Below are 25,491 nucleotides of genomic sequence, written 5' to 3'. Positions count from 1 at the left end.
TTTGTTGATGCACGTGCAGCTACTGCGCACACAATTCACAAACACAGAAAAAATAATTTTTTTAGCACTTGGGGGGAGCACCCCTGATGGACAGAGCACCCCCTGGACAACTCTACAGCACCCCTTTAGGACTGGGACACTGCACAGACCTTTGGAGTGGACACAGCCCCTATGGAGAACTGACTGCACAACACAGTCCAGCCAGCCCCTATGGACTTTGAAGTAGTGGACACAGCCCCTATTAACAACAGCAGCACAGCACAACACAGCCAGCCCCTATGGACTTTGAAGTAGTGGACAACAGCAGCACAGCGCAGCACAGCACAACACTATTCTGCACTACACTACACTACACAGCCCAGCCAGCCCTAACTTCCACCCTCCCTCTTCACTGTCCACAGCCGAGTGAGAAAATGGTGCTGACGCGGGTACCTTATATAGGTTCCAAAACCCGTGAGACTCGGAAGGCGGGATGATGACGTTTTGCCTCGATTTCAGATCCGAGTCAGGCGGGAAAAGTCGAGCCTGACTCAGATCTGCCTCGGATCGGGGGCGCTCGGGGGGGTTCGGATTTCAGAAATCCGAACCCGCTCACCCCTAGTTTCTACAAACCTTGTCTTTGCTGCAACATATCCTATTCACTGTCATGTAGGGTGTGAAATGTCTCCTGCTTAACCAAGAGCCACAGGGATGTTTTAAGAGAGGAGAGGGCCCGTGTGCAGCCTCCATTCGGGCCCCCACCTCTCTGTCAGTGCACTTGGAGTGCAGCAGATTTTGGCTTCATGCCAAAATCTACTGCGCATGCACGGGTCTCCGCGATAATGGTGTCCGAGCCTTTCTCCCGGGGACATCCTTTCTGCGCATGCGTGAGTCACCAGGAAAATGGCCGCCACTTTTTTCATAGTTATTTTTTGCTGATCTGCAGTGCCGGACCGGCACTGCGGAGCAGCACACCAGAATCTGTGGAAAGGTAAGTATAATTAACCATGGGTGCAGGGCAGAGGCGGCCTGGGAGCAGGGAGCCATGTGCCCCCCCGAACACATCATCACCTAGTGTCCTAGGCCACCTCCTCCACAAACTTAGTAAAAAAAGACTGTAATACTGCCGCGCATAGGCTGCCGTATCACAACTGAAGTCTGCTGTCTGTGGCTGTGCTCACTGCTCAGTAAGTCACAGCTGACAGCCTGAGCATGCCAAGCAGGAGGAGGGTGGAATCACCTGCTGAGCCTAAACACATTCGGAGATCAAGGCTTCCAGACAGGGGGCGTTGTGTGGGCGGAGCGGCACTTGCGGCTGCTGACACACCCACACCACGCCCCCAGTATGAAGGCACTGATTTCTCAATGTGTTGGAGGCTCCGCAGGTGATCCACCCCCCCCCCTCCCTCCCGCGGCTAGGTGAGATAGCTATGATAGTTAGGACAGTGATCTATGATAGTGAGCGAAGGTGATCTGTGTTAGTGGGGGGGATCTCTATGGGTGCAGCTCTGTATGTGTGTATGGGGCTGAACTGAGTGAATGGGGATAGATTGGTGGGGGTCTTGAGGGGAGAGATCTGTATGAGTTGAGTGCTGTATGTGTGGGCGAGGGGAGCTGTATCTCCTTTTTTTAACTCACATCAAAGCACTCTTACATGATATGCAAATAGGTATCCCGATGGCCCTTAATGACACTTGGGGTTGGATGCATCAAGGCTCTGGGAGGTTATATATATTTATATATACAGTATATATACTGTATATATAGTCAGGTGCATAAATATTGGGACATTCACCTGATTTGGATGTAATTACCCTCAAATTAAATCTGAAAGTCTGCAGTTAAAGCACATCTTGTTTGTTTCATTTCAAAACCATTGTGGTGAATAGAGGCCACAATTTGAAAATTCTGTCAATGTCCCAATATTTATGCACCTGACTGTGTATATATATATATATATATATTAGGGGTGTGCACCGGCCACTTTTCGTGTTTTGTGTTTTGGTTTTGGATCTGGATCTTTCTTCGTGTTTTGGATCTGGATTGGTTTTGCCAAAACCACCCTTCCGTGTTTTGGGTTCTGGGTTTTGTGTTTTGGATCTGTATTTTTTTTTAAAAAAGCATAAAAACAGCTAAAATCACAGAATTTGTTGGTTTCTCTGCTCCTATGCTATTATTAACCTCAATAACCTTAATTTCCACTCATTTCCAGTCTATTCTGAACACCTCACACCTCACAATAGTGTTTTCATGTCCAAAAGGTTGCACCGAGGTAGCTGGATGACTATGCTAAGCGACACGAGTGGGCGGCACAAACACGTGACCCATCTAGGAGTGACACTGCAGTGGCAGACAGGATGGCAGTTAGAAAAACTAGGCCCCAAACTGTACATAATGCAAAGAAAAAAAAGAAGTGCAAGATGGAATTGTCCTTGGGCCCTCCCACCCACCCTTATGTTGTATAAACAGGACATGCACACTTTAACAAATCAATCATTTCAGCGCCAGGGTCTGCCACACAACTGTGGCTGAAATGATTGGTTCGTTTGGGCCCCCACAAAACAAGCTGGCAATTAATGTGTCCCTGCACAAACTGGCTCTACGGAGGCAAGATGTCATCCTTATCCTCCTCATCCACCGATTCCTCACCCTCTTCAGTGTGTACATCCTCATCCTCACAGAGTATTAATTCGTGCTGCTGGAACCACAGGTCCCTCTGTACGTTCTGGAGGCTGGTCTCCCTGGAAGAGTTGATAATTAATTTTATGAACATCATCTTCTCCACATTTTGTGGAAGCAACCTCCTACGCCTTTCGCTGACAAGGTTCCCGGCTGCACTAAACACTCTTTCGGAGTACACACTGGAGGGGGGGCAACTCAGGTAAAATAGAGCCAGTTTGTACAGGGACCTCCAAATTGCTTCTTTTTCCTGCCAGTACAGGTACGGACTGTCTGACATGCCTACTTGGATGCTGTCACCGATGTAATCCTTTAACAGACAGATGCACGCTTGTCGCTGCTGCTTTGAGGATTCAAGTGCGGCTACAGCCCACACAATTCACAAAGACAGAAAAAAAAAAAGAATATTTTTATTGTTTGTGGAGCACACTTTGAGGGTTACACCACCCTTTAACAGACAGACGCACGCTTGTCGCTGCTGCTTTAAGGATGCAGGTGCGGCTACAGCCCACACATTTCACAAAGACCAAAAAAAAAAGAACAATATTTTAATTGTTTGTGTAGCACACTTTGAGGGTGTCACCACCCTTTAACAGACAGACGCACGCTTGTCGCTGCTGCTTTAAGGATGCAGGTGCGGCTACAGCCCACACAATTCACAAAGACAGAAAAAAGAACAATATTTTAATTGTTTGTGTAGCACACTTTGAGGGTGTCACCACCCTTTAACAGACAGATGCACGCTTGTCGCTGCTGCTTTAAGGATGCAGGTGCGGCTACAGCCCACACAATTCACAAAGACAGAAAAAAAAAGAACAATATTTTAATTGTTTGTGTAGCACACTTTGAGGGTGTCACCACCCTTTAACAGACAGACACACGCTTGTCGCTGCTGCTTTGAGGATGCAGGTGGAATCTAGACGGGATTTGGAACCGAGGACACACTACCTCCATCAATTGTCTAAATCCCACTGCACTAATGTCGGATACCGGACGCACGTCTAACACCAACATAGCAGTCAAGGCCTCAGTTATACGTTTTGCTTCAGGATGACTGCTGTCGTACTTCATCCTCATCGCTAGGGACTGTTGGAGGGTCAATTGTTTAGTAAAAGTAGTGATGTTCCTACTTCCTCTCTGGGATGATGAACAACTCCCAGCAGCAGCAACAGCACTAGGAGGAAGAGGTTCTTGATCTTTCCCTATTTTATTTTTATCGGAGAAAGTTTGGTCCTCCATTTATGTTATATTGATATATATACGTGCGGCTAAAGCGCACACAAACACAGAAAATATTATTTTATTTTTGCTGGAGAGTAGTGCACTTTGTGGGTTACACCACCCTTTAAGAAATGAGCCAGCCGGCTCTTTACTTATGGGACACAGGCGCACGCTTGGCGCTGCTCCTTTGTTGATGCACGTGCAGCCACAGTGCACACAATTCACAAACACAGAAAATAATTTTTTTTTTGGTTTGGACTGGAGTGTACTTTCGGGGGTTACAGCACCCTTAACGGTCAAGCCAGCCGGCCCTTTACTTATGACACAGGCGCACGCTTGGCACTACTTTGTTGATGCACGTGCGGCTACTGCGCACACAATTCACAAACACAGAAAATAATTTTTTTTTTGGTTTGGACTGGAGTGTACTTTCGGGGGTTACAGCACCCTTAACGGTCAAGCCAGCCGGCCCTTTACTTATGACACAGGCGCACGCTTGGCACTACTTTGTTGATGCACGTGCGGCTACTGCGCACACAATTCACAAACACAGAAAATAATTTTTTTTTGGTTTGGACTGGAGTGTACTTTCGGGGGTTACAGCACCCTTTAACGGTCAAGCCAGCCGGCCCTTTACTTATGACACAGGCGCACGCTTGGCACTACTTTGTTGATGCACGTGCGGCTACTGCGCACACAATTCACAAACACAGAAAATATATTATTTTTTTAGCACTTGGGGGGAGCACCCCTGATGGACAGAGCACCCCCTGGACAACACTACAGCACTCCTTTAGGACTGGGACACTGCACAGGACTTTGGAGTGGACACAGCCCCTATGGAGAACTGACTGCACAACACAGTCCAGCCAGCCCCTATGGACTTTGAAGTAGTGGACACAGCCCCTATTAACAACAGCAGCACAGCACAACACAGCCAGCCCCTATGGACTTTGAAGTAGTGGACAACAGCAGCACTACACTACACTACACTACACAGCCCTAACTCCCACCCTCCCTCTTCACTGTCCACAGCCGAGTGAGAAAATGGCGCCGACGCGGGTACCTTATATAGGATCCAAAACCCGCGAGACTCGGAAGGCGGGATGATGACGTTTTGCCTCGATTTCAGATCCGAGTCAGGCGGGAAAAGTCGAGCCTGACTCGGATCGGACTCGGATCGGGGGGGCTCGGGGGGGTTCGGATTTCAGAAATCCGAACCCGCTCACCCCTAATATATATATATAATGTGTATATATATAATGTGTGTATATATATATATATATATATATATATGTGTATATATATATATATATATATATATAGTAATTGGTCAGACCTGCAGTCGCACACAATTGTACTTCAAACGCTGCGGTACTTCTCAGTGTTCACCCCACAACAGGGGCTCCACATAGACAGATTTGTAGACAAAAGAGTGCACTCACCAGCACTTATGTAGTCTTTCATATGATGTGACTATTGGAATAAATTCCTCTCTTGATATTTCTACATAAGTTCTGGTGAGTGCACTCTCTTTTCTACAAATCTATATACATATATATATATTATATATATATATACATTATACATATATATATATATATATATTAGCAAAAAATGACGGCACTCCTGATACATTTTGAATGTGACTGCGCCCGGTGCCTTCCTCTTTACCTGTCCTAGCACGGAGAGGAATATTCAGCATACACATATAGGCGGTACTCACGGCGACTTGGTAAATTAAATCACATACTCATTGTAGTTGTGGACCCCCACCGCACACCTTGCACCCATTTTTAAAGATGCCCTTGAAGAGCCAGCAAGTACCTATTCACAATGTTCCACTTTTGGGACAAAAGCTTTTCAAATAATCAGCATTTTACCCACAACGGCAATACTATACCTGGTGCCTGGTTTTGCACTGAATAGTAAAGCTGTTTCTTCTTCAGGGTCCATAGGTTCCACAGGGAGACCTTGGGTGTAGGTGATGGGAACCAATCCAGGCACCACGCAGTTAAAGCTTTTCAGCTCCCAGGACGCATTGGGTCCACTCTCCCTATACCCTGCCCCCGAGCCAGAGGTCAAACAGACTCTCATCGGCTGCTGCGCCCACTGCCGAAGCTGGACATCTTCTGGCTCCCGCAGTGGCTGATGGGAGAGCTCTCCCATCATGCAGAGTGGGCCGGCCCGGGAGGACGCCAGATGGAGGAGCTGATGCCGGAGCGGGGATAAAGGTAAGTGGAGGTCTTTTTTTTTTGTGTCTGTCTGGCCAGGGGTGGGGGTGTTGTTACTACTACTGGGGGGCATTTCTGGGGGGGGTTAACTACTGGTACTGCTGGGGGAGGGACTACTACTGAGGGGCATTGCTGGGGGGGTAACTACTACTGGTACTGCTGGAGGGAGACTACTACTGGGGATCATTGCTGGGGGGGTTACTACTACTGGTGCTGCTGGGGGGGACTACTGGGGGCATTGCTGGGGAGGTTACTACTACTGGTACTGCTGGGGGGGATTACTACTGGGGGGCACTGCTGGGGGGGACTACTGGGTGCAATACTGGGTGGGACTGCTACTAGGGGTACTGCTGGGGGGACTACTACTGGGTGCACTTCTAGGGGGGACTGCTCCTGGGGGCATTGCTGGGGGGGGACTACTACTGGGGGCATTGCTGAGGGGGAGGGGACTACTACTGGGGGCATTGCTGAGGGGGAGGGGACTACTACTGGGGGTACTGCACTGGTGGGACTACTACTGGGGGCACTGCACTGGTGGGACCACTACCTGGGGCACTATATAAGGGGCACTGCATAAGGGGGGCACTACTGGGGGCACTGTATACGAGCAAGTAATTTATAAGTAATTAGAAGCCTTACTGTGGGGTATAAAATGGTGTCAGGGGGCAAATATGTAAGTGGCACTTTGGTAATAGGCATTACAGTGTGCGGCATAATGTGTAATGGGCATTATGGTGTGTAGAATAATGTGTAAGGGGCATTACGGTGTGTGGTATAATTTGTAAGGGGCATTACTACAAGGAGGAAAAATACTGCAAACTGTCTAGGGGGGTGGGGCACATTTTAAACTTTTGCACTGGGAGCCAAATTGCGTATAAATGGCCCTGTAATTATTTTACCAAAATGCCATGGGGGGGGGCGAGCGTCAGAAATATTTTTGGCAGGGGGGAGCAAAATTTATAGTTACGCCACTGTTGTTCCCTGTTAGTATCTATACGTACTCGTGGTTGCTTTGTACACAGTACGCTATTGTGCGTCATCTACCCTGCAGACATGTCTGACAAGGGTAATGAACACATTCCTGTACTTATGCCGCAATCTTGCAGATTATGTACTGCAGTTTTCAGTGAGAAGGATGTGGTTCGGGATGGGTTATGTATGAGGTGTTATAACCTGCCATGTGCCTCGAACCCTCCGACATCAGTACAGGAGCCCCCTTGGGCATTTTTTTTCAGATGCTGGCCTCCATTGTTGACCGCCTGGCGGTCCTGGCTGTTGTTCCTCCGATGGGGATACCACAGCAGTCCGTCCCTCACTCACAGGGACTACCATTAAGATGTTATCTGATGATGGAGAGGTGGCTGATGCCTCTAACCCCAGCTCCCCTCGGCAAGAGGCGAAGCCTAAGTCAAGGATTAATATTCCTGCCTTGGTGCATGCGGTCAGATCCACACTGGTTAAAGAGGATGACGAACCAGGCCCTAAATCCAAACACCCTCTGTTTAAACAAATAAAGGTGTATTCCCTCTATCAGATCAGCTGGTGGATTACATGGCTGAGGCCTGGCAATTACCTGGTAAGAGGTATCAACTTTAGAAATGTTTGACCTCATGTTAACCATTTCCTGAAGCTCATTGTAAGAAGTGGGAATCACCCCCTGCAGTGGATTCACACGTTACACGGTTAATTAAAAGTGCAACGTTGCCTATGTCCTCCATTTCTTCCTTAAAGTATCCCACGGATAGGAAGGTGGAAACTTGCCTAAAGTCTATATACTCTCTTTCAGGAGCCATTGCCCGGCCATCCATGGATATCTCCTGGGTAGCTAAGGCTATAGAGAGTTGGACTGATACTTGGAAGTTCCAGAGAATCAGGTGTCACTGGTCAGCCATATTAGGGATGCGGCTGCATATATCGGTGAGGCCGCTCTGGATGCTAGTCTACTGACATCTAGGGTCTCAGCTGCGGCCGTGTCTGTTCACCGTTCCCTGTGGCTATGCTATTGGAGCGTGGATGCCGATTCTAAGAAATGCCTGGAGGCCTTACCCTATAACAGGGAGATTTTGTAAGGTCCAGACCTGGACAAGATTGTTGACATGTTGGCCAAATCCAAATCTGCATTTCTGCCCTCAGCATCTGCTCCTGCAAAGTCTCAAAGCTCCTCCTCTTGGTCCTTTCGTACCCGCTGCCAAGAAGCCTGCCAAGCCTAAGAAACAGGTCTGGTGCATAAGGCACCCGGCATCCAAACCGGAGGATAAACCTGCAGCCTCCCTCTGGGGGACCCCAGAGTGGGAGGCTGACTTCTTCAGTTCGCCCAATGCTGGTGTCACACCACCAAGGATGCTTGGGTAAGTGGTCTCTCAAGGGTATACCTTCTCATTCCTTCGAAGGCCTCCCCACCAATTTTTCTGCACAGGCCCTCCTTCCAACAGGACCAAGGCCTTGCAGATCCAGAAAGCCATATAGTCCTTGCTGCAGGCAGGGGTAATTGTATCAGTTACGCTATCTCAATGAGGGACTGGATATTATTCTACTCTCCTTCTGGTTCAGAAACAGAATCGTTTTCATCGGCCTATCTTCAACCTCAAGGAGTCCAGGTTCAGGATGGAAACCTTATGATCCATCATACTGGCTATGGAACCTGGGGATTACATGGTATCACTGGACATTCAGATTGCATACCTACATGTTCCCATAACACTTTCTCACTAGCGTTGTCTTCCAGTTTCGGGCGCTGCCCTTTGGCCTAACCACAGCTCCAAGGGTATTTAGAAAAATGATGGCTGTCATGGCAGCCCACCTATGGAGTCAGGGTATCTGGCTCCTACCATATCTGGACAACCTCCTCTTGTTGGCAAGTTCTCCAGAAGTGCTTCACCACCACCTGCAACTGACAGTTGCTTGTCTACAAGCACACTGGTGGTTAATCAATTGGAAAAAGTCCTCCCTAATTCCCTCACAGAGGATGGTTCATTTGAGAGTCCTTCTGGACGCTCACCAGCAGAGAATCTCTCTAACTCCAGAAAAGATCTCCACGCTGCAGCTGCAAGTATGCAGATGTCTCAGCAGTCACCAGGTGTCAGTCCACTCGGCGATGCATGTTCTGGGATCCATGGTGTCCACAATCGACATGGTGGAATATGCTCAGTTCCATTTTAGGCCCCTGCAGGGGCTGATCCTCTCCAGGTGGAACGGATTCCTCCACCAGATCAGAGCTCAGATGATGGCACTCTCTCCGGAGGTGCGTCTGTCCCTCTCTTGGTGGCTACAGACATCTCATCTAACCAAGGGTCGCCCCTTTTGGATACTGGACTGGATTCTCCTAACAATGGACGCCAGTCTCCGGGGATGGGGCACAGTGACCGGTCCACACTCCTTTCATGACCGGTGGACTACGGTGGAGGCATCCCTGCCCATAAACATATTGGAACTTTGGGCCATGTACAGGGCCCTCATGATGGCAATGCACATTCTTCACGTGTTTTGCCATCATGAGGGCCCTGTACATGGCCCAAAGTTCCAATATGTTGATGGGCATGAACGGACTGAACCTGTGCAGGTTCAGTCCGAAAAAAAGCCACCACAGTGGCTTACCTCAACCATCAAGCAGGCACTCGAAGTCGGGCAGCAATGACAGAAGTGTCATGCATTCTGACATGGGCAGAATCTCATCTCCCAGCCATTTTGGCAGTGTTCATTCTGGGAGTTCTCAATTGGGAAGCGGACTTCCTCAGCCGTTATGTCGTGCATCTAGGGGAATGGTCTCTTCACCAAGAGGTGTTTCAGCTCATAGTGAGAGTTATGGTAAGAACTTACCTTTGTTAACTCTCTTTCTTCAAAGTCCATATGGTCCATAGGGCACCCGCCCTGACACACCTGGCTTCACATGGGCTATGTTGCTCGTCACCGGTTTTCCGTCTCCTTCTGTGTGAGAATGTGATTGTTGAGTGTACCAGTCTTCCTTCACTCTTATCTTCCTCCGGCCTTTGGCTTATTACCAACTGAGGTGCCTCTGGCTCGGGGGCGGGCTATAGGGAGAGTGGACCCAATGCATTCTGGGAGCTGAAAAGCTTTAACTGCGTGGTGCCCAGATTGGCACCCTTCACCTACACCCAAGGTCTCCCTGTGGAGCCTATGGACTTCGAAGAAAGAGAGTTAACAAAGGTAAGTTCTTCCCATAACTCTCATTTTTAAATTCTAAGTGCAAAACACAGATAGTGATCGGTTTTGAACAGCTACTATTTAGTAAATAAACACAGTGGACCCAAGGGAAGAAGGGGAAGGGGGGGGCTGGGTTGGACAGGACTGATTCTTTGCCCTGGGTTAAAGGAAGTTTAGCTTGGCCCCTTGAACATGTATCTGTCTTATACATATAACCTATGGGTCATGAAAAGTACAGGAACAGTCCCATAAATAGCAAATGACTGGAACTGTCTAATAATCTCAATAACACCAATTACCAGACCAGGAATTCTGTTCCAGTGGATTCCTCTACAAATTAGAGCTTTGCTGAGAACACGGCGTGTCATGTACCTGTATAATGCAATGACTGTACTCTGCAGCACAAAGGTCGCATTCACCAGCTGAAGTGTAATCAGAGCTGGGAAATTACATGGAACAGTAAACTGAAATTATTTATAGAAGTATTTTGCATATTTTATACAATTGAAAGGAAGTCTAGAAAATACATATAATAATACACTAACACAATTAGGAGAATTAATATATATACAGGTTGAGTGTCTCCCATATCCAAATATTCTGAAATACTGAATTTTTTGAGCATGACTGAAATAGTAAAACCTTTATTTTTTGATTGCTCGATGTGCACAAACTTTGTTTAAAGCACAACATCATTAAATATAAAGTATAAAATGACCTTCAGGCTGTATGTATACGGTGTATATGAAACATAAATAAATTTCATGTATGTACACACACTTTGTTTGAGCCACAAAATTATTGAAAATATTGTGTAAAATTACCTGCAGGCTGTGTGTATAAGGTGTACAGTATATAAAACCTAAATACATTCTGTGTTTAGAGTTGGGTCCCATTCCCAAGATATTTCATTATGGTATGCAAATATTCCAAAATACAGAATATTCCGATATCCAAAATACCCCTGGTCCCAAGCATTTTGGATATGGGAGACTCAACCTGTAATATATATATATATATATATATATATATATATATATATATATATATATATATATTAGGGGTGAGCGGGTTCGGATTTCTGAAATCCGAACCCCCCCGAGCCCCCCCGATCCGAGGCCGATCCGAGTCAGGCTCGACTTTTCCCGCCTGACTCAGATCTGAAATCGAGGCAAAACGTCATCATCCTGCCTTCCGGGTCTCGCGGGTTTTGGATTCTATATAAGGTATCCGCGTCGGCGCCATTTTCTCACTCGGCTGTGGACAGTGAAGAGGGAGGGTGGGAGATAGGGCTGGCTGGGCTGTGTAGTGTAGTGTAGTGCAGTGTAGTGTTGTGCTGTACTGTGCTGTGCTGCTGTTGTCCATAGGGGCTGTGTCCACTCTTCCAAAGTCCATAGGGGCTGGCTGTGTTGTTCTGTGCTGCTGTTGTCCATAGGGGCTGTGTCCACTCCTCCAAAGTCCATAGGGGCTGGCTGTGTTGTGCTGTGCTGCTGTTGTCCATAGGGGCTGTGTCCACTCCTCCAAAGTCCATAGGGGCTGGCTGGACTGTGTTGTGCAGTCAGTTGTCCATAGGGGCTGTGTCCACTCCAAAGTCCTGTGCAGTGTCCCAGTCCTAAAGGCAGTGACAGACTGGGCCGGGGGGCAGGGTGCCATTTGCCCCCCGGGCCGGTATAGTTTCAATGTTATGGGGCCGGTCCAGTGGTCGAAGTGTGTGACATACCGGCACATACGATTTGCGTAGACCCGGAAGTGTCTGTACAGAGGGAGCGCCTGTACAGCAGGTGAGATGCTAATGCTGCATGTGTGACTCACACAGCCACACATTCCAGAGCCCTTGCAATGCCGCACTTCTATATAATGATGTGCCTCTCTGGAAGTTCTGCTGGCCAGCCGTTGACTACCGCTACTGTTGCTCCTGGGTTGCTGCTGCGGCTGGATGGATCTCTGTTCCCGGCTCCTCCTCTCATCATCAGTACTCCCTCTGTGTGTCCCCTCCCCTCCTCATGAATTGACTGCTGCTCCTGGCTCCCGTAGAGTTGCATGTTAATGATGGTCGGAACTGCAGACACTGCCCCGTTCACCTCCTCCTTACTTGACGGCTACTGCTCCTGGCCTCCGTTGGGGTGCGGGTTGTCGCTGGATGGAAGTCCCTGTTCCCGAACACATCTCCACTCCCTCTGTGCTGTGCCTAACTTCCCCTGCTCCTCACTCGACTGCTGCTGCTTCTGGCTCCCCTGGGGTTCCCGGGTTATCGATGGTCGGGACTCCGCTCCCTGCTCCACTTCTGTGACTTTCTAACTCTGGATCCCTCTCTACTCTGCCATCCACAGACACCATCCTAGCAGATAGCCTGCCTACCAGGAGGGAGCATGTTCTCTCAGCTCTGCTGACTGTTTATAGAAGCACCTGGTGAGTAATATCATCCAGGGTGCTTATGTAAGTGTTTTCCTGTGGGGGCCTATAGGTGACTGTGTTTTTCCTGTGGGGGCTTATAGGTGACTGTGTTTTTCCTGTGGGGGCTTATAGGTGACTGTTTTTTTCTTTGGGGCATATAGGTGAGTGGATTTTTCCTGTGGAGGCCTAGATGTGTGGATTTTTCTTGTAGGGGCCTACATGTGTGTGTGTTTTTCCTATGGGGGTCTATATGTGTGTGTGGTGTTTTTAATATTAGGGTCTATGTGTGTGTTTAATCTAGTGGGGACCTATGTGTGTGTTGTGTGTGTGTGTTTACATTCCAGTGGGGGCCTATGTCTGTGTGTGCTTTACCTGCAGGGGACAATGTATGTGTGTTTTTGCCTGTGGGTAATGTAATATGTTTGTTTTCTTTCTTATCTATGTGTGTGTGGTTTTTTTTTGTGTGAAGCCTATTTGTTTTTATTTTTTATGTTCTATGTGTTTGTTTCATTTTCCCTTTTAATGTGTGTGTTTTTTTATGTGAATCCTATGGGGGAATTCAATGTGCATAATGTATAAGGGAGTATTACTACTGAATTTCATAATGTGTATAAGGCATACTTGCCTACTTTTGAAAATGACTTTGAGGGAGATTGTAGATGGCTGCAGAATGCGACGCGCCGTTGTGGGGGCGTGGTCTGCTCCACCCAAAGGGCGTGTCTAACTCCACCTATGGGCGTATATATTCCTATAAGCTGACGCCCTAGCTCCCCCACTGACATTAATACATCTCTACCCTGCCATATTGACATTAATAGATTCCCCCCCAGACGCACACATTCATTTATATGAATAGATTCACACACACACACACACACACACACACACACACACACACACACACACACACACACACACACACACACACACACACACACACACACACACACACACATATCCTATGAATAGATTCATACACAGGGGCCCATTTATCAAAGTGCATTTGAGGTAAATTCCCCGAAAACACCTGTTTTCGGGGGTTTACCTCAAATACTTAGTATCCCCCGAATGTATGAAGGAGGGACCGCAGCAGGTATCGGAGATACCTGCTGCGATCCCTCCATTGCCGCCGGCAGCCGCCTCCCCCATAGGTTTCTATGGGGGATGCGATGCTGCCAAATGTATCAATATCAGGAATGCGAAGCATTCCCGATATTGGCCCCAGCAGCTAACGCTATCTAAAGATAGCGTTAGCCGCTGTTTCCTATGGGCACTTACCGCATATCAGCCGGCGGAGGGATCTGCCAGATCCCTCCGCCGGCAATCGGCGCCGCTCATGTGCAGTCCGCGGGACTGCGCATGCGCAGAAGCCCCGACTGCCCTCGGAGACATCGCAGGGACGGGCTCTTTTCGGAGCCCGTCTCCCTGCATGTCCCGGATAATACATCCGGCAGATAGGATCGCATTTTGCAATGCGATCAGGGGCGGTACTGCATGCCCTGATCGCATTGCAAAATGCGATCATTAATAAATGGGCCCCACAGTCACACACAGACAGTCTCAGCACATCCCATGAATAGATTCACACACACACAGTCTCTCACACACAGACACCCAGTCAGTCACACACATCATATGAAGATTTCACCTCCCCACACACACACACACATCACATTACTACACACACACACATACATCACATTAGTACACACACACATACATCACATTAGTACACACACACACACATACATCACATTAGTACACACACACATACATCACATTAGTACACACACACACATACATCACATTAGTACACACACATACATCACATTACTACACATACATCACATTACTACACACACATACATCACATCACTATACACACATACATCACATCACTACACACACATCACATTACTACACATCACATTACTACACATTCATCACATTACTACACATACATCACATTACTACACACACATACATCACATTACTACACACATATACATCACATTACTACACACACAAACATAACATTACTACACACACACACAGTCTCTCACACACAGACACCCAGTCAGTCACACACATCATATGAAGATTTCACCTCCCCACACACACACATCACATTACTACACACACACATACATCACATTAGTACACACACACATACATCACATTAGTACACACACATACATCACATTACTACACATACATCACATCACTACACACACATCACATTACTACACATCACATTACTACACATTCATCACATTACTACACATACATCACATTACTACACACACACACACATCACATTACTACACACACACATCACATTACTACACATACATCACATTACTACACATACATCACATTACTACACACACATACATCACATTACTACACACACACACATCACATTACTACACACACATCACATTACTACACATCACATTACTACACATTCATCACATTACTACACATACATCACATTACTACACACACATACATCACATTACTACACACACACACACACATCACATTACTACACATACATCACATTACTACACACACACACACATCACATTACTACACATACATCACACTACTACACATACATCACATTACTACACACACATACATCACATTACTACACACACATACATCACATTACTACACACACACACATCACATTACTACACATACATCACATTACTACACACGCACATCACATTACTACACATACATCACATTACTACACACACACACACATCACATACATCACATTACTACACATACATCACATTACTACACACACACACATCACATTACTACACATACATCACATTACTACACACACACACACACACACATCACATTACTACACATACATCACATTACAACACACACACACACACATCACATTACTACACATCACATTACTACACACATACATCACATTACTACACACATACATCACATTACTACACACACATACATCACATTACTACACACACACACATATCACATTACTACACATCACATTACTACACACATACATCACATTACTACACACACATACATCACATTACTACACACACATACATCACATTACTACACATACATCACATTACTACACCCACACATACTGTACATCACATTACTACACATACATCACATACATCACTACACATACATACATCACATTACTACACACACATACATCACATTACTACACACACACACATATCACATTACTACACATCACATTACTACACACATACATCACATTACTACACACACATACATCACATTACTACACACACATACATCACATTACTACACCCACACATACTGTACATCACATTACTACACATACATCACATTACTACACCCACACATACTGTACATCACATTACTACACATACATCACATTTCTACACCCACACATACTGTACATCACATTACTACACATACATCACATACATCACTACACATACATACATCACATTACTACACACACATACATCACATTACTACACCCACACATACTGTACATCACATTACTACACATACATCACATTACTACACCCACACATACAGTACATCACATTACTACACATACATCACATTACTACACACACATACATCACATCACTACACACACATACATCACATTACTACACACACACATATCACATTACTACACATCACATTACTACACACATACATCACATTACTACACACACATACATCACATTACTACACACACATACATCACATTACTACACATACATCACATTACTACACCCACACATACTGTACATCACATTACTACACATACATCACATTACTACACCCACACATACTGTACATCACATTACTACACCCACACATACTGTACATCACATTACTACACATACATCACATACATCACTACACATACATACATCACATTACTACACACACATACATCACATTACTACACCCACACATACTGTACATCACATTACTACACATACATCACATTACTACACCCACACATACAGTACATCACATTACTACACATACATCACATTACTACACACACATACATCACATCACTACACACACATACATCACATTACTACACACACACATATCACATTACTACACATCACATTACTACACACATACATCACATTACTACACACACATACATCACATTACTACACACACATACATCACATTACTACACATACATCACATTACTACACCCACACATACTGTACATCACATTACTACACATACATCACATTACTACACCCACACATACTGTACATCACATTACTACACCCACACATACTGTACATCACATTACTACACATACATCACATTACTACACCCACACATACTGTACATCACATTACTACACATACATCACATTACTACACCCACACATACTGTACATCACATTACTACACATACATCACATTACTACACCCACACATACTGTACATCACATTACTACACATACATCACATTACTACACCCACACATACTGTACATCACATTACTACACACACATACATCACATCACTACACACACATACATCACATTACTACACACACCTACATCACATTACTACACACACACATATCACATTACTACACATCACATTACTACACACATACATCACATTACTACACACACATACATCACATTACTACACACACATACATCACATTACTACACCCACACATACTGTACATCACATTACTACACATACATCACATTACTACACCCACACATACTGTACATCAAATTACTACACATACATCACATTACTACACCCACACATACTGTACATCACGTTACTACACATACATCACATTAGTACACCCACACATACTGTACAACACATTACTACACATACATCACATTACTACACCCACACATACTGTACATCACATTACTACACACACATACATCACATCACTACACACACATACATCACATTACTACACACACATACATCACATTACTACACATACATCACATTACTACACCCACACATACTGTACATCACATTACTACACATACATCACATTACTACACCCACACATACTGTACATCACATTACTACACATACATCACATTACTACACACAAACACACATACATCACATTACTACACACACACATACATCACATTACTACACACACACATACATCACATTACTACACACATACATCACATTACTACACACACATACATCACATTACTACACACACATACATCACATTACTACACATACATCACATTACTACACCCACACATACTGTACATCACATTACTACACATACATCACATTACTACACCCACACATACTGTACATCACATTACTACACATACATCACATTACTACACCCACACATACTGTACATCACATTACTACACATACATCACATACATCACTACACATACATACATCACATTACTACACACACATACATCACATTACTACACATACATCACATTACTACACACACACACATATCACATTACTACACATCACATTACTACACACATACATCACATTACTACACACACATACATCACATTACTACACACACATACATCACATTACTACACACACATACATCACATTACTACACATACATCACATTACTACACCCACACATACTGTACATCACATTACTACACATACATCACATTACTACACACACACACATACATCACATTACTACACACACACATACATCACATTACTACACACACATACATCACATTACTACACACACATACATCACATTACTACACATACATCACATTACTGCACCCACACATACTGTACATCACATTACTACACATACATCACATTACTACACCCACACATACTGTACATCACATTACTACACATACATCACATTACTACACCCACACATACTGTACATCACATTACTACACATACATCACATTACTACACCCACACATACTGTACATCACATTACTACACACACATACATCACATCACTACACACACATACATCACATTACTACACACACATACATCACATTACTACACACACATACATCACATTACTACACACACATACATCACATTACTACACATACATCACATTACTACACCCACACATACTGTACATCACATTACTACACATACATCACATTACTACACACACACCCATACATCACATTACTACACACACACATACATCACATTACTACACACACATACATCACATTACTACACACACATACATCACATTACTACACATACATCACATTACTACACCCACACATACTGTACATCACATTACTACACATACATCACATTACTACACCCACACATACTGTACATCACATTACTACACATACATCACATTACTACACCCACACATACTGTACATCACATTACTACACATACATCACATTACTACACCCACACATACTGTACATCACATTACTACACACACATACATCACATCACTACACACACATACATCACATTACTACACACACATACATCACATTACTACACACACACACATATCACATTACTACACATCACATTACTACACACATACATCACATTACTACACACACATACATCACATTACTACACATACATCACATTACTACACCCACACATACTGTACATCACATTACTACACATACATCACATTACTACACACACACACATACATCACATTACTACACACACACATACATCACATTACTACACACACATACATCACATTACTACACACACATACATCACATTACTACACAAACATCACATTACTACACCCACACATACTGTACATCACATTACTACACATACATCACATTACTACACCCACACATACTGTACATCACATTACTACACACACATACATCACATCACTACACACACATACATCACATTACTACACACACATACATCACATTACTACACACACACACATATCACATTACTACACATCACATTACTACACACATACATCACATTACTACACACACATACATCACATTACTACACACACATACATCACATTACTACACCCACACATACTGTACATCACATTACTACACATACATCACATTACTACACCCACACATACTGTACATCACATTACTACACATACATCACATACATCACTACACATGCATACATCACATTACTACACACACATACATCACATTACTACACACACACACATATCACATTACTACACATCACATTACTACACACATACATCACATTACTACACACACATACATCACATTACTACACACACACACATCACATTACTACACCCACACATACTGTACATCACATTACTACACATACATCACATTACTACACCCACACATACTGTACATCACATTACTACACATACATCACATACATCACTACACATACATACATCACATTACTACACACACATACATCACATTACTACACACACACACATATCACATTACTACACATCACATTACTACACACATACATCACATTACTACACACACATACATCACATTACTACACACACATACATCACATTACTACACATACATCACATTACTACACCCACACATACTGTACATCACATTACTACACATACATCACATTACTACACCCACACATACTGTACATCACATTACTACACATACATCACATTTCTACACCCTGACATACTGTACATCACATTACTACACATACATCACATACATCACTACACATACATACATCACATTACTACACACACATACATCACATTACTACACATACATCACATTACTACACACACACACATATCACATTACTACACATCACATTACTACACACATACATCACATTACTACACACACATACTTCACATTACTACACACACATACATCACATTACTACACATACATCACATTACTACACCCACACATACTGTACATCACATTACTACACATACATCACATTACTACACCCACACATACTGTACATCACATTACTACACATACATCACATTACTACACCCACACATACTGTACATCACATTACTACACATACATCACATACATCACTACACATACATACATCACATTACTACACACACATACATCACATTACTACACATACATCACATTACTACACACACACACATATCACATTACTACACATCACATTACTACACACATACATCACATTACTACACACACATACATCACATTACTACACACACATACATCACATTACTACACACACATACATCACATTACTACACATACATCACATTACTACACCCACACATACTGTACATCACATTACTACACATACATCACATTACTACACACACACACATACATCACATTACTACACACACACATACATCACATTACTACACACACATACATCACATTACTACACACACATACATCACATTACTACACATACATCACATTACTGCACCCACACATACTGTACATCACATTACTACACATACATCACATTACTACACCCACACATACTGTACATCACATTACTACACATACATCACATTACTACACCCACACATACTGTACATCACATTACTACACATACATCACATTACTACACCCACACATACTGTACATCACATTACTACACACACATACATCACATCACTACACACACATACATCACATTACTACACACACATACATCACATTACTACACACACATACATCACATTACTACACACACATACATCACATTACTACACATACATCACATTACTACACCCACACATACTGTACATCACATTACTACACATACATCACATTACTACACACACACCCATACATCACATTACTACACACACACATACATCACATTACTACACACACATACATCACATTACTACACACACATACATCACATTACTACACATACATCACATTACTACACCCACACATACTGTACATCACATTACTACACATACATCACATTACTACACCCACACATACTGTACATCACATTACTACACATACATCACATTACTACACCCACACATACTGTACATCACATTACTACACATACATCACATTACTACACCCACACATACTGTACATCACATTACTACACACACATACATCACATCACTACACACACATACATCACATTACTACACACACATACATCACATTACTACACACACACACATATCACATTACTACACATCACATTACTACACACATACATCACATTACTACACACACATACATCACATTACTACACATACATCACATTACTACACCCACACATACTGTACATCACATTACTACACATACATCACATTACTACACACACACACATACATCACATTACTACACACACACATACATCACATTACTACACACACATACATCACATTACTACACACACATACATCACATTACTACACAAACATCACATTACTACACCCACACATACTGTACATCACATTACTACACATACATCACATTACTACACCCACACATACTGTACATCACATTACTACACACACATACATCACATCACTACACACACATACATCACATTACTACACACACATACATCACATTACTACACACACACACATATCACATTACTACACATCACATTACTACACACATACATCACATTACTACACACACATACATCACATTACTACACACACATACATCACATTACTACACCCACACATACTGTACATCACATTACTACACATACATCACATTACTACACCCACACATACTGTACATCACATTACTACACATACATCACATACATCACTACACATGCATACATCACATTACTACACACACATACATCACATTACTACACACACACACATATCACATTACTACACATCACATTACTACACACATACATCACATTACTACACACACATACATCACATTACTACACACACATACATCACATTACTACACCCACACATACTGTACATCACATTACTACACATACATCACATTACTACACCCACACATACTGTACATCACATTACTACACATACATCACATACATCACTACACATACATACATCACATTACTACACACACATACATCACATTACTACACACACACACATATCACATTACTACACATCACATTACTACACACATACATCACATTACTACACACACATACATCACATTACTACACACACATACATCACATTACTACACATACATCACATTACTACACCCACACATACTGTACATCACATTACTACACATACATCACATTACTACACCCACACATACTGTACATCACATTACTACACATACATCACATTTCTACACCCTGACATACTGTACATCACATTACTACACATACATCACATACATCACTACACATACATACATCACATTACTACACACACATACATCACATTACTACACATACATCACATTACTACACACACACACATATCACATTACTACACATCACATTACTACACACATACATCACATTACTACACACACATACTTCACATTACTACACACACATACATCACATTACTACACATACATCACATTACTACACCCACACATACTGTACATCACATTACTACACATACATCACATTACTACACACACACACACATACATCACATTACTACACACACACATACATCACATTACTACACACACATACATCACATTACTACACATACATCACATTACTACACCCACACATACTGTACATCACATTACTACACATACATCACATTACTACACCCACACATACTGTACATCACATTACTACACATACATCACATTACTACACCCACACATACTGTACATCACATTACTACACATACATCACATTACTACACCCACACATACTGTACATCACATTACTACACACACATACATCACATCACTACACACACATACATCACATTACTACACACACATACATCACATTACTACACACACACACATATCACATTACTACACATCACATTACTACACACATACATCACATTACTACACACACATACATCACATTACTACACCCACACATACTGTACATTACATTACTACACATACATCACATTACTACACCCACACATACTGTACATCACATTACTACACATACATCACATTACTACACCCACACATACTGTACATCACATTACTACACATACATCACATTACTACACCCACACATACTGTACATCACATTACTACACATACATCACATTACTACACCCACACATACTGTACATCACATTACTACACACACATACATCACATCACTACACACACATACATCACATTACTACACATACATCACATTACTACACACACACACATAGATCACATTACTACACACACACACATACATCACATTACTACACACATACATCACATTACTACACACACATACATCACATTACTACACACACATACATCACATTACTACACATACATCACATTACTACACCCACACATACTGTACATCACATTACTACACATACATCACATTACTACACCCACACATACTGTACATCACATTACTACACATACATCACATTACTACACCCACACATACTGTACATCACATTACTACACATACATCACATTACTACACACACACACATACATCACATTACTACACACACACATACATCACATTACTACACACATACATCACATTACTACACACACATACATCACATTACTACACACACATACATCACATTACTACACATACATCACATTACTACACCCACACATACTGTACATCACATTACTACACATACATCACATTACTACACCCACACATACTGTACATCACATTACTACACATACATCACATTACTACACCCACACATACTGTACATCACATTACTACACATACATCACATACATCACTACACATACATACATCACATTACTACACATCACATTACTACACACATACATCACATTACTACACATACATCACATTACTACACACACATACATCACATTACTACACATACATCACATTACTACACCCACACATACTGTACATCACATTACTACACATACATCACATTACTACACACACACACATACATCACATTACTACACACACACATACATCACATTACTACACACACATACATCACATTACTACACACACATACATCACATTACTACACATACAGCACATTACTACACCCACACATACTGTACATCACATTACTACACATACATCACATTACTACACCCACACATACTGTACATCACATTACTACACATACATCACATTACTACACCCACACATACTGTACATCACATTACTACACACACATACATCACATCACTACACACACATACATCACATTACTACACACACATACATCACATTACTACACACACACACATATCACATTACTACACACATACATCACATTACTACACACACATACATCACATTACTACACACACATACATCACATTACTACACCCACACATACTGTACATCACATTACTACACATACATCACATTACTACACCCACACATACTGTACATCACATTACTACACATACATCACATACATCACTACACATACATACATCACATTACTACACACACATACATCACATTACTACACACACACACATATCATATTACTACACATCACATTACTACACACATACATCACATTACTACACACACATACATCACATTACTACACACACATACATCACATTACTACACCCACACATACTGTACATCACATTACTACACATACATCA

The sequence above is a fragment of the Taudactylus pleione genome, unplaced genomic scaffold (genome assembly GCF_031769625.1).
Source record: "Taudactylus pleione unplaced genomic scaffold, aTauple2 ptg000329l, whole genome shotgun sequence".
NCBI lineage: Eukaryota > Metazoa > Chordata > Amphibia > Anura > Myobatrachidae > Taudactylus > Taudactylus pleione.
This window is presented reverse-complemented; position numbering follows the sequence as displayed.